General features: G+C 39.2%; 1 long non-coding RNA gene across 2 annotated transcripts in view; it reads left to right on the top strand.

The window, feature by feature from the left end:
• The window catches only part of LOC110344786 (uncharacterized), a 94,475-nt gene that overhangs the window by 4,731 nt on the left and 76,852 nt on the right, over positions 1 to 12,892 (top strand). The window contains exons 4-5 of one of the 2 annotated variants that reach the window (XR_015444634.1): positions 3,536 to 3,623; positions 5,530 to 5,620. This is a non-coding gene — a long non-coding RNA (uncharacterized LOC110344786). The remainder of the gene's footprint in view (positions 1 to 3,535; positions 3,624 to 5,529; positions 5,621 to 12,892) is intronic. The other variant, XR_002387578.2, reaches the window with a different exon arrangement.

A 12,892-nucleotide genomic window follows, 5' to 3' on the forward strand; every position in this document is an offset into this window, starting at 1 on the left:
TCAAACTTGGGTCCTTGCACTTACCAGGCAGGTGCTGTGCCGCTGAGCTACATCCTTGGCCCATAAAACCAGGTTTTGTAGTGACCAGTTAATGAAAATGTTTGAATAGACCCTCACAAGAACCGAACCCTGTATCCCTCTTTGGAGAAAGTGTTACTAACACTTGGAGAAAGTGTTTACTAAGTCAGTATTTGGAACAGCTTTGTACAATATAACTACCACAAATAACAAGGAATGACCTTATAACAATTCAAATTTGTATGTACCATAACTTCAAAAAGTTGGGCAGAATTAAAAGGAGAAATAGAAAAATCTACAAAGCACAGTGAAAAATTTAACAAGCTGTTTTCAGCAACTGATAAACATATGTAAGGATATAAGATTGTTCAATTGAAATAAAATTCTCATAAATTTCATCAACTTAACCATTTGAAAGTGTACAATTAAATCTTTTTAGTATATTCACAATGTCATGCCACCATTGCCTAATTCCTGAACCTGTTCATCACCCTGAAAACAAACTCTGGACTCGTTCAGTACCCACTACCCATTCCTGAGAGCCATTAATTGACCTGCTATCATGGTGAATTTGCCCATTCTGGACATTTTGTATAAATCGCACCAGGGTTTATATCTGGATTCTTTTACTCATATAATGTCTTCAAGGGTTATTCACGTTGTTGTGTATATCAGTACTTGATTCCTCTTTATAGATTAATATTTTTCATTTTATGGATTAGCCCATTTTGGTTTCTTGTTTGTTTGAGACAGGATCTTGCCTGTTCAGATTGGCCTTGAATTCACTATGTAGCCCAGACTAGCCTTGAACTCATGGTGATCCTCCTGCCTCAGCCTCCCAAGAACTGGTATTACAGATGTGTGTGGCCATACCTGGCATAAATTACCACATTTTGTGTATTTATTCATTCATCGATGGACATAGGGGTTGTTTCTACTTTGGCCTATATGAATAAGGCTGCCATGAGCATTTGTGTATAAGTTCTTGAGTGAAAGTGCATTTTCAGTTCTCTTAGGTATGTACTTTATAGTCTGAATGTTTGTGTGCCCTGACCCCAATTCACATATTAAATCCTAATCCCAGTGTGATAGTATTGGGAGTTGGGGTCCTTGGGAGATTATCAGATTATAAAGGCTCTGCCCTCCTGATTGGAATTAGTGCCTTCACAAAAAGTAAGTGTGGTGGCACATGCCTGGAATCCCAGTAGTATAGAAGGCTGAGGCAGGAGGATAGCAAGTTCCAGCCCAGGCTGGCCAATTTAGTGAGAACCTGTCTTAAAAAAGGGCTGGGGGTGTAGCTCAGTGAACAGGCCCTGAGTTCAATTCTCAGCACCGGAGCGAGAGAGAGAGAAAGACAGCCAGCCAGCAGGGCGGCCAGAGTGAGCAGGACAGAGAGAGTGACACACACACACACCCCCCAGAGAGCCAGGTAGGCCCTTCCACCATGTAAAGATACAGCTAAAAGCCACCATCTGTGATCTAAGGCCGACCCTCACCAGATGCTGAATCTGACAGCACCTTGATGAACAGCTCATCTTCTCAGCTTCTAGAACTATGGAGGGAAAGTTCTGCTGTTCATAAGACAGCGAGTTTCTGGTGTTTTCTTGTAGCAGCTCAAATGGATGCAGACGACCTTTATTGCCACTGCATCAATGGGAATTCCATTTTACTGAGGAACAGCAGACTGGTTTTCCAGTCTCACTAGCAGCGTGTGAGGGCTCCAGTCTCTCATCTCAGTACCACTTTTCATTTTCCATTTGTTTGTTTTCTTTTTTATTATAGCCATCCCAGCAAGCATGAAGAGATATCTCATTGTGCTTTTGATTTGTATTTATGTAATGAATGTTAGTATTTTGTGTACTTATTGAAAGTTTGGTATCTTCTCTGGAAATATTTCTACTCAAGCCCTTTATCCATACTTTAATTGAATTATTTGCATTTTTGTTACCTAGTTGTTTAGCATATGAAAATCTTACAATGGGCCACTGTGAGATACATAATTTGCAAACATTTTCTCCTATTGTATGGCTTATCTTTACTTTCTTACAGTGTTGCTTTGATCCACAAAAGTTTTACATTTAGATAAAGTCCAATATGTGAATATATGTCCCTTATTTTTTTCTGTAGAGACAGGATCTCACTATGTAGCCCAGGCTGGCCTTGTAATCAAGGTCCTTCTGCCTCAGCCTGTTGAGTAGCTTGGAGGACAGGCATGTGCCACTGTCCCAGCTTGTTTTTGCTTTTGTTGCTTGTGCTTTTGGTGTCATATTAGGAAACTGTTGCCTAATCCAGGGTCACAAAGGTTTATAGCTATATTTCTTTCTAAAAGTCTTTAGTTCTTTCATCTATTTTTTGAGTACATTTTATACACAGTGTGAAGTAGAGGCCTGAATACATAGCTTTGTACGTGAATATCTAGTTATCCTGGGACCATGTGCCAAAAAGTCTGTTCTTTCTCCCATGGAGTGGTCTTGGCACCCTTGTTGAAAATCAGTTAACCATAGACACCCGGGTTTATTTCTGGATTATCAGTTCTCTTCTATTGGTCTGTATTGCTATCTTTATGCCAGTTCCATGTTGTTTTGATAATATTGTTATTTTAGAGTAACTTTAGAAATGGTAAATTGCGACTCTTCCAAATTTGTTCTTTAAAAAGTCTTTGTCTGACACTTGTCGCTTGAAATTTCATGAGTTGTATGATCAGTTTGTTAAGATCTACAGAGAAGTCAACTTTCTCATTCCATTTAGCCATTGGTGGGCATTTAGGGCGATTTCGTACCTTTGCTATCATGAATAGTACCTGCAATAAAACGTGGAGTGCAGATGTCTCTTTGATGTACTGATTTCACTACCTTTGAATATCTACCCAGAAGTGGGAAATACTGGATCACATAGCAGTTCTATTTCTAGTTTGTTTCCATGCTGTTCCCTGTAATGGCTGCACTAATTTAAATTCTAAGCAATAATGGATAAGAATTCCCCTTTACCACACTCTCATGAGCTTTTGTTATTTTTTAATCTTTTTGACAGAGCCCTACTAAATGGAGTGAGGTGGTATTGATTTGTAATTCCCCAATGAATAGTGACGTTGAGCAGTTTTCCATGTACTTGTCACTTGTATGTCCTCTTTGAAGAAAAGTCTATTCAGATCAATTGCCTACTATTTATTTAATCAGATTATTATTACTATTATTTTTTGAGACAGGGTCTCACTATGTAGCTCAGCCTGGCCTCAAACTCACACATTAATATTTATTCTTCTCTATGAAAATGGAATGTTGCTGTGATTTAGGTGTGATTTTTGTCTCCCAGGGTTTCCTGTGTTAGGGGTTTGGTCCCAGAGTACTTACATTAAGAGGTAGGGCCCAGTGGGAGATGCTTAAGTCATGGGGATTGACCTCAGTAGGGACTGAGGTAGTTCTTGTGGGATCCCTGAGAACAAGTTGTTGTTAAAGCCTGAGACCGAACCCTAAGTTGTTCTTCAGCTATCTGTTGATGTGATCACTTCCTCTTGTAGCAACTGTCACCACTGTGATGTCATCTAGCATGAGGCCTTCACCAGAGCTGAGCTGATGCCAGTCCCAAATCTTTAAACCTCCGGAACTGTGAGTTAATTAACTGCTTCTCTTTATATTTCATTATAGTAACAGAAACAAACTAATGCCTGTGCCTTTCCATATTTAGTCACCTCTATAATTCCTTTCATCAGTGTTTCATAGTTTCCATTATACAGAACTCTCACCATTTTTGGTTAAATTAATGTTAAGTTTTTAGGTATTCCTCTTTTTTGTAACTATTATAAATAGGATTGCTTTTTATTTCTTTTTCATATTCTTTGCTGAAAACACTGTAAACACTGCTTAGTTTTGTATCCTGCAACTTTACTCAATTTATTAGTTTTGATAGTTCCTTGGTGGAGTCTTAGATTTTTTTTTTTTAATAGATCATGTTGTCTCTAACAGGAACAATTTGACTTCCTTGTTTCTAACTTGTTTGTCTTTTATTTTTTTCCTCTTTCCTAATTGCTTTGGCCAAGATGTCCAGTACTATGTTGAGTTAAAGTGACAGTGAGTCTCCATGTCTGGCTCCAAATCTTAGAGAAAATCCTTTTAGCTTATCCCAATTCAGAATGATAGTAGCTGTGGGTTATTCAAACAGAACTTTTATTGTGTTCCTTCTATACTTAATTTGTTAAGTTTTTAATCATAAAATGATGTTGAATTTTAAGTGCTCTTAATCTGTTGAGGTGATTGTTTCTGTCCTTGTTATGTTGATGTGCTATAGCACATTTGTTTAATGATGAATCATTTTTCCATCCCTAGGATAAATCCCACTTGACCGTGGTGAATGATCTATTTGCTGTGCTGTGAGCTTTTGTTTGCTAGTGTTTTGTTGAAGATTCTTGCCCCTATGTTCACCAATAGGCCCATAGTTTTCATTTTATTTTTTCCCATGTCCTTGTCTGGTTTTGGTATTAGGGTAATGCTGGTCTTATAGAATGAGTTAGGAAGTATTCGAAATTAGTACTTGATATGGCAATTAGCAAGAATAGTAAGTATTAATTCTTCTTGAAAAGTTTGGTAAAGCTCAGCAGTAAAGCTAATTATCTATAATTAGTCTGGGCCTTTTTATAGATAAGACATTTTATTAATACAATGTCTTTTCTTAATATTGTTCTGTTCAGATTTTCTGTTTCTTTATGGTTCAAATCTGATAGATGATGTGTGTCCTGAAATGTATCCATTTCTTCTTGGTTTTACAATTTGTTAAAATACGGTTGTTTGTAATAGTCTGTAGTGGTCCTTTGTATACTGTGGTAGTATTATAATATGTCCTTTTTCGTATCTGATTTTATTTGTTGGGTTTTCTCTCTTTTTATTATACAAGCTAAAGATTTATCAATTTTGTGCTTTTGAAAATACTAACTTTTGTTGTTTTTTAAAGTATATTTTCAGTCTAAATTTTGTTTTTCTGTGCTGATCTTTTTTGCTGTACTTAGAACTCAGGGCTTCACAGATACTAGGTCACGGCTCTCCCCTCAGCTGTACCCCCAAGCCTTCTGCTCTGACCTTCATTTCTTTCCTTCTACTAATATTGGCAGTTTGCTTCTTCTTTTTCTAACACTGCAAATACAATGGTAGGCTCTTTTTTATTCTTCACTTTCAATTGACACATACTAAACATGCATGTTTATAGAGAACAATGTGGTACTTCAATATATGGATGTGATATATGAGGATCAGATCAAGGTAATCAACATATTCATCACCTTAATCATTTATTATTTGTTCATGTTGGGAATATTCAAAGTCCTTACTAGTAGCTGTTCTACAATACACATTTGTTGTTAACCAGATATCCTACTGTGCTATAGGATGTTAGAATTTATTCCTATAGCGCTGCAGACCTCTCTCTGTCTCCCATCCCTCCAGCCTTCCCAGTTTGTGGTAACTGTTATTTTGTTCTTTGTGTATGGGATCAACTTTTTTTTTTTTTTTTTTTTGGTACCAGGGATCAAACTTGGGACCTTGCGCTTGTGAGGCAGGCAGTGGCACCACTGAGCTAAATCCCCGGCATGGGATCAACTTTTAAGCTTCCATGTGTAAGTGCGAACATGTGGAAATTGTCTTTCTATGTCTTATCTATTCAGCTTAACATAATGTCCTTCAGGCTCATCTGTGTGGCTGCAAATTTAAAAAGATTTTACCCTTTTTTATGGATGAACAACATTTCATTGTGTAACATTTCTTTATCCTGTTCACCCATTTATGGACACAGTTTTTTAAATTTTTATGAGTACATATTTGAAGTACAGAATGATTACATTTAATTGGGAATTGGAACACATACATAACATCTCGATTCTTTTTCCTCTTCCCCTCCACTTTAAAAAAATTTTTTTTGCCAGCATAAGTGCCTTTATAAGTCATTACCAAGTTAATTATCTAAAACCATATATGACAATTATACTAAATCAAAGTACACTTTTAGATACATTGTCCATCCTGAGTTTCAATGTTTTTTTCTCTTTTTACCTATTGTCTGTCTTTTATTTTGCACTTTAGTTATATAATTGGTTTCTCATATAAAAGAAACCTTGCAATATTTAAGCTGTGTATCTGAGTTACTTCACTTAACATTATGGTCTCAAGGTGCACCCATTTTCCTACAGATGACTTGAGTTTATCCTTCTTTATAGCCGAGTACTACTCCATTGTTTATAAATACTATACCGCATTTTCTTTATCCATTCATCTGTTGATGGACAGATAGGCTGCTTCCAAAATTTAGCTATTGTAAATTGTGCTGCTATAAACATCAGTATGCATATGTTACTGTGATATGATGTCTTTGACCCTTTTGAGAAGCTACCTAAAAGGGGAATAGCTGGGTCAAATGGAATTTCTATTTGTAGCTTTTTTGAGGAATTTCCATACTGATTTCCATAGTGGTCGTATAGTACTAGTACTCATTTACAGTCCCGCCAACAATGAAGGAGGGTTCCTCTTTCCCCACAGCATCTCCTCCACTTGCTACTGGTTGATTTCTTGATGGTAGCCATTCTTTCTAGAATAAGATAGTCTCTGTGATGTTTTTATTTGCATTTTTCAAATGGCCAGCCATGTTGAACATTTTTTCATGTATTTATTGGCCATTTGTACTTCTTCATTTGAGAAGTGTCTACTCATTTTGCTGGCCCATTTTCTGATTGAGTCTTTAAATTTGGGGAGTCTAATTTTTTTGAGTTCTTCATATATTCTAGACATTAATCTTCTGTCTGAGGAGTAGCTGGGAAAATATTTTCCCATTCTGTAAGTTGCCTCTTTACTCTGTTGGTGGTTTCCTTTGCTATGCAGAAGCTTCTTGACTTAATATGATCCCATTTGCTGATTTTTGGTATTATTTCTTGTGTAACCAGGATTCTGTCCAGAAAGTCTTTGTTTATACCTATGTCTTCAAGAGTTTTACCCATTTCATCTTCCAGCAGATTGGTTCTGTTTTAATATTTATATATATGATCCATTTTGATTTTAGTTTAGTGCATGCTGAGAGATATGGGTCTAGGTTCAATCTTCAGCATGTGGACAGCCAGTTTTCCCAGCACTATTTTTAAAAGAGGCCGTCTTAGCTGGATTTGGTGGTGCAGGTCTATAAACCCAGCATTCAGCAGGCTGAGGCAGGAGGATTGCTGTGAGTTTGAGGCCAGCCTGAATTACAAAGCAAGGCCCTGTCTGAATGAATGAATGAATGAGTAAATGAATGAATGAATGAGGCTATCTTTTCTCCAGTGAAATTATTTGGTCTCTTTGTCAAAGAAAAGGTAGCCATGGACACTTAGTTTGACTTAGTATTTTGCCTGTTGTAAATACTGAACAACAGTATTTGTTGTTTAGCTCAGTGGTTCTGCCTTCTGCCACACAAGCACAAGGTCTTGAGTTTGTTCCCCGGTACAAAAAAAAAAAAAAGCAAATATAATATGCATAATACATATAAGAAGGAATTTATTAGATTGGCTCAAATAAGAGACTAAACTAGTCCCATAATGGCTATTGTTATGGGGTTTTTTAAGATTTCCCCCCAAAGCCTCATGCAGATGAGGTGGGACTTTCTTTTTCAGAGGTAGCTGAATCTGGAATGTGTGATGCTGGGGTTAAGGGTGTGTGATTACTAAACCATTACATGTGAGCAAGTGATTTAGCACCGCCCTAATCCCAGTAGTCTAGATGGGATAAAAGAGGCAGAAAGATGCAGTGAAAATCTTCCTCCCTTGTTACCTTTGCTGCCTTGTGGGTGCCATGTTGTTTCTCCTCTGCGAAGCCTGTTCATCATCCCAGCCTTGGAGCCACCTGATTATGGACTGAAACCTATATGAACTGTAAGCCAAATAACCCCTTCTCCTTTAACTTTGGGTGTCGGGTATTTTGTCTCAGCAATGAGAGAAAAGTAACTGACACAACTATCTATAGACTAAGAGCCATGGAAGCCGATAGCTGCTTAGTCGAAGAAGCCAAAAGTCTCTGAACAATAGAGAGGCCAATAATGCAACCCTAGTCTAAGGTGGAAAGCCTGAAAGCCCCCTGGAAAGCTGCTGGTGAATTCTTCATTCAAAGGCTGAAGAACATGAAGCTTGATGTCCACAGGTGATAGGAGCAAAAAACCATAGCCAGCTGAGAAAAGTGAAATGTGAGCGAGAGCTCACACCCTCTTTCTTCCACTCTTCCATCCCATCCAAGGTCCCCACCTGTTGGATGATGCTCTTCACATTCAGGACAGGTCTTCCCCACTGAGCTTGCTGACCTACATCTGGGAACATCCTCACAGACACACCCAAAACTGCACTTTACCAATTATCTGGGCATCCCTCAAGCCAGTCAAGGTGACAACCAAAATTAGGCCTCACAAATCCACTCCTTGTCATCTTGGCACCCATACAAGTGAGGTATGTTCTCAGTCCTATATCTAATCTCCAAATTGAATAATAAGGCCATAGATCTACCTGACATGATGTAACAACTGAAAATGCAGAAGTAGAGGTAAAACTTTTTGAGTGCTTAGTGTTCTGATGCTTCCTTTTCTCCTGATAATCTCAGTTTAAATACTATGATGCAAATTTAATAGCAATGATATAAACTCAATCTTACATTATTCAGTAAGGGAATAAGGGAGAAAAGAAAACAAATATATGCTAAATGTGTGTATATATGCATAAGGCTATTAATAAAGTAAAGAAATACTCATGACAGTTATTTTAGATTCTGTAACTGGTTATGTGGTCATAGCTGGTATTAATAAAGACCGTCTACTATCCATTGTGAATCCATTTACCTTCTGCAAGCACCTCAACAAGCTGTGGATCTTTACCTTCATTCTTGTGGTTGTCCTGCCTGCATTGTCCTTTTTTTTTTCCCAGTACCAGGGATCGAACTGGGTTTTTATAGTTTCTTAGTGACCTTAATCATGGGGCATGCTATTACTAAGAAATCTCGTGTACTCCAAACCCACTCTTCCTTACCTCCACTGTGGAGCAGTAGTCCAATTTCCCATTTGTAGTCCAGATCAATCATGTTGGCCAGTCCCATAACTCTCTTCTTAGCCTGTTGACTCAGATGCATGAGGAATCCAAAGTGGCCAGGAGTGAGTTGTAATGTCGAATTTAGTGGAATAATTGTTGTATCTACTGAGTAGAAGCATTTCCCTCTCTGGAACTAAGACCTATAGATCAATAGGGCATAAGGTTATGTGAAGAGGAAGCAAAACATTTGCTATGGGTCACTAGAAGTAATGGTGAGTGGTACCACTCCCATTTGTACTCCTTGATTTCGTCTCACGAATTCTCCTAAAACAGTACCATATATTGGATGCTAATTCAGAGCAAATGCAGTCTTCCAGGGAACCTTGCCTCAGGCTTACAAGGTGGTTGTTACCTTGCCAAAGCTGTACCTCTGTCTTCAAAAGGCTTTGCTATTGTCTGTTAAGCCAGTTGCTTCAGGATGGTGGGGAAACATTGTAAGATCAGTGAATCCCATGAGCTTGAGCCCATTGCCACACTTCTTTGGCTGTGAAGAGAGTTCCTAGGTCAGGAGCAATAGATAATTGTGGATGAGGCATTCCTTAAGTCCACAGATAGATTTTTTTTTTTTTGGCAGAACCATCACATGCAAGGAAGGCAAATCCAGGTGTAGAATTAATGCTTGTTCCAATAAAGAAAAAATGCTACTACTTTCATGATAGGAACACCCTAACATCAACCTGCCACCAGGTAACTAACTGACCACCTTAGGGAATATGCCACATTGGGTGCTTATTGTTGGTTTCTGCTAGTGGCAGATTGGGCACTCAGTAGTGGTCATAGCCAAGTCTCAGCTTTGGTGGGTGGAAGTCCTTATTACTGAGTCTATGTATAAGCTGCATCCCTGCCACCATGGTTGCTTTGTTCATAAGCCTACTGGATAATGACAGGCAGCTAGAGAGACAGCCTGCCTACTATTCATGGAATACCTCATCCTATCCACTTGATTATTAAAATCCTCCTCCCCTGATGTCAGCTTCTGGTGAGCATTTACATGGAACACAAATATCTACACATCCTTCACCCATTTGGAGAAGTCATCCACATATCTTTTCTCTAGGATTAGTTGTTACCAATTTTAGTCTGTAATCATCCAAACAACTGGCTCCAGATCATGAATCAGTATATATTTGCACATCCTGCCTTTTCCTTCCAAGAAAACCTGGACCAAGGGCATTGCCCAAAGTTCTGCTCACTGCAAAAATTTCCCTTCACCTCTGTCTTCTAGAGATGTCCCAGAAAGGGGCTTTAATGTTGTAGATCCACACTTTTTGGTGGTGTCTGCACTTGTGCTGAGCCATGTGTAAAGTAGACCTTAGTCTTTCTTCCTCTGGCAGCTGATCATGGGATACTTGCCATGAGGCCATAGATTCAGGCTGGGAGAGAAGTGTAGCAGGAGCAGGAGCTGTGGGCATTTGAGCTACTTATTCACATAATTTACATGTGCTTTCAGGACCTGCTTGAGGCCAATCACATATATGTTTTTTTAATTTAATGATGGAGTACTACTCTGTGCATACAGCTTAATGGTTTGATGGGCCAAATAACACCCTGTTCATGATGGGTAGCTCAGGTCACACAGTAATTTGGCAGCCTATAGTCAAGCATTCATTGTCCACTAAGGCCCAATAGCAGGCCAAAAGCTGTCTCTCAGAAAGAGTATTTGTCTATGGATGCCGGTAGGACTTTGCTCCAAACTCTGAGAGCCTCCTGTGCAATTCACCTAGAGAGGACTACCACAGAGGTGTGTGCCACTGACGTGTCAAGTACCATTGGACCTGTTGGATCATATGGCGAAGTGGCACAGCACCCTGGACTTACTGCAAAGCCTTCTCCTATTCTGGACCCCACTCCAAAGTAGCAGCTTCTCAGATCACTCAGTAAAAAGGCCAGAGTTACACACTCAAGTGAGGAATGTATTTCTCCAAAATCCAAATAGGCCCAACAGACCTTGTGTCTGTTTTTCAGCATTAGGAAGGGCCAGATACCATAAATTACCTTCCATCTTAGAAGGTATATGTCCCTTAGAGGGTCATGTCCCACACTAGTAGTCCACTAGAAACTTGACAGAGCCAGAAGGCCCTTGAATTTGAGCATTGTTTATTCGCTAATTGGTGATGCACAATATTCTTACCAGTAAGTCCAGAGTCGGTATTACCACCCACTCAACCTGCCCATTCAGCATAATGTCACCAACATTGTGTAGTGGGCTGGTGTGGGATCTTGTGGAAGAGAGAGAGGCAATCAAGATCCTTGCAAACTCTATTACAACATAAGGCTGGTGAGTAATACACCCCGGAGGTAGAGTAGTGAAGGTATACTGTTGGCCTTGCCAGCTAGGAGGAGACTGCTTCTGGTAGGCATTAAGGACAGCAACGGAAAAAAGATATTTTCCAGATCAATCATTATACTAGGTAACAGGAGATGTGCTACTCTGTTCTATTAAGGAAACTAGATCTGGTATAGCAGCCACAGTTGGGGTCAATACTTAGTTAAGCTTGTGACAATCCACTGTCATTCTCCACAATCCATCTTTTATACTCAGGTCATACATGAGAGTTGAATGAGGACTTATGAGAAATCACCACCCCTGCATCTTTCAAATTCTTGGTGATGGTACAGATCTGTGCAGTCCCTTCAGAGATGCAACCCTGGTCTTTATTTACAATTTTCCCAGGTAGAGCCAGCTCTAACAGCTTCCATTTTGTCTTTCGCACCTTGATATCCCTCATTCTGCAGGTTAGGGAACTAGTGTGTTAAGCATATTTGCCAACTGCTAAGTATATTTATTTGAATTATGCATTCTGGAACTGGGGAAATGACCATAGGATGTTTTCAAGAAGATACCATGAACCAGACCTGGGCAAAATCTCCACTGATCGCCTGACCTCTGTAAACCCCTACTCTGCCTAAAGGGATACAGTGACATTTAAGGTCACCTGAAATTAATTTCACTGCAGAGCTAGTATCTGATAGTCCCCCCAAAGAGTGATTATTTCCTTTACTGTGATGCACACTTACCCTGGGAAAAAGCTGTGGGTGGCTTTGGGAAAGGATGGGAGAAAGATTATAAATTTTGGTAGTGTATCATGATCTTTCTTCAAAGGGACTTGACCTCCTTTTTATTTAAGGGATTCTGGCCCTGTAAATTGTCTGAAGTCTGGGAATTGAGGAGCCGTAATTGTCTGATTTTATGCTTCAAGTTAGACTTTTGTTCACTGGCCTGAAGGTTGGCTGGCTGATTGGCTGGCTCTTTCTTTTCTCTCTCTCTCTCTTTCTCTCTCCTTCCTTCCTTCCTTCCTTCCTCTTTCTCTCTCTCTCTCTTTCTCTTTCTTTCTTTCTTTTCTCTCTCTCTCTTTCTTTCTTTCTTTTCTTTTCTTTTCTTTGGATCAAAACTCAGGACTTTGAGCTTGTGAGGCAGGCGTGGTGCCACTGAGCTAAATCCCCAGCTCAGGTGTTCTAATTATATAGATCAAGTAAGAACTTATAAGTCTCCCATCTATTTCACTTCTGGGAACACCATGATTCATTAGCAAACTCCATGACTACAGGAATTAGATGATTCTGATTGCTTCTGCTGTCCATCATGGTAATTATACTCACTTTTCCTTTGACAATTAAGTGCTGCCACTCGACCCCCTGCCATACTGGGTTTCAATCCTAATTGTAGCATTTAGGTTTTCCAATTTAGTGACCGTGGCGCCCCACTGTAAGGTCTGGGATACAGATGAGAGCAATCACAGAGCTCTTCGAGTTGGTATACTCCTCACAAGTCTATTTCATAAAGTATTGGTAAAAGAAATA

The sequence above is a fragment of the Heterocephalus glaber genome, unplaced genomic scaffold, assembly GCF_053883595.1.
Source record: "Heterocephalus glaber isolate CG9 unplaced genomic scaffold, H.glaber_assembly_v1.0 deba00001606, whole genome shotgun sequence".
Lineage (NCBI taxonomy): Eukaryota > Metazoa > Chordata > Mammalia > Rodentia > Bathyergidae > Heterocephalus > Heterocephalus glaber.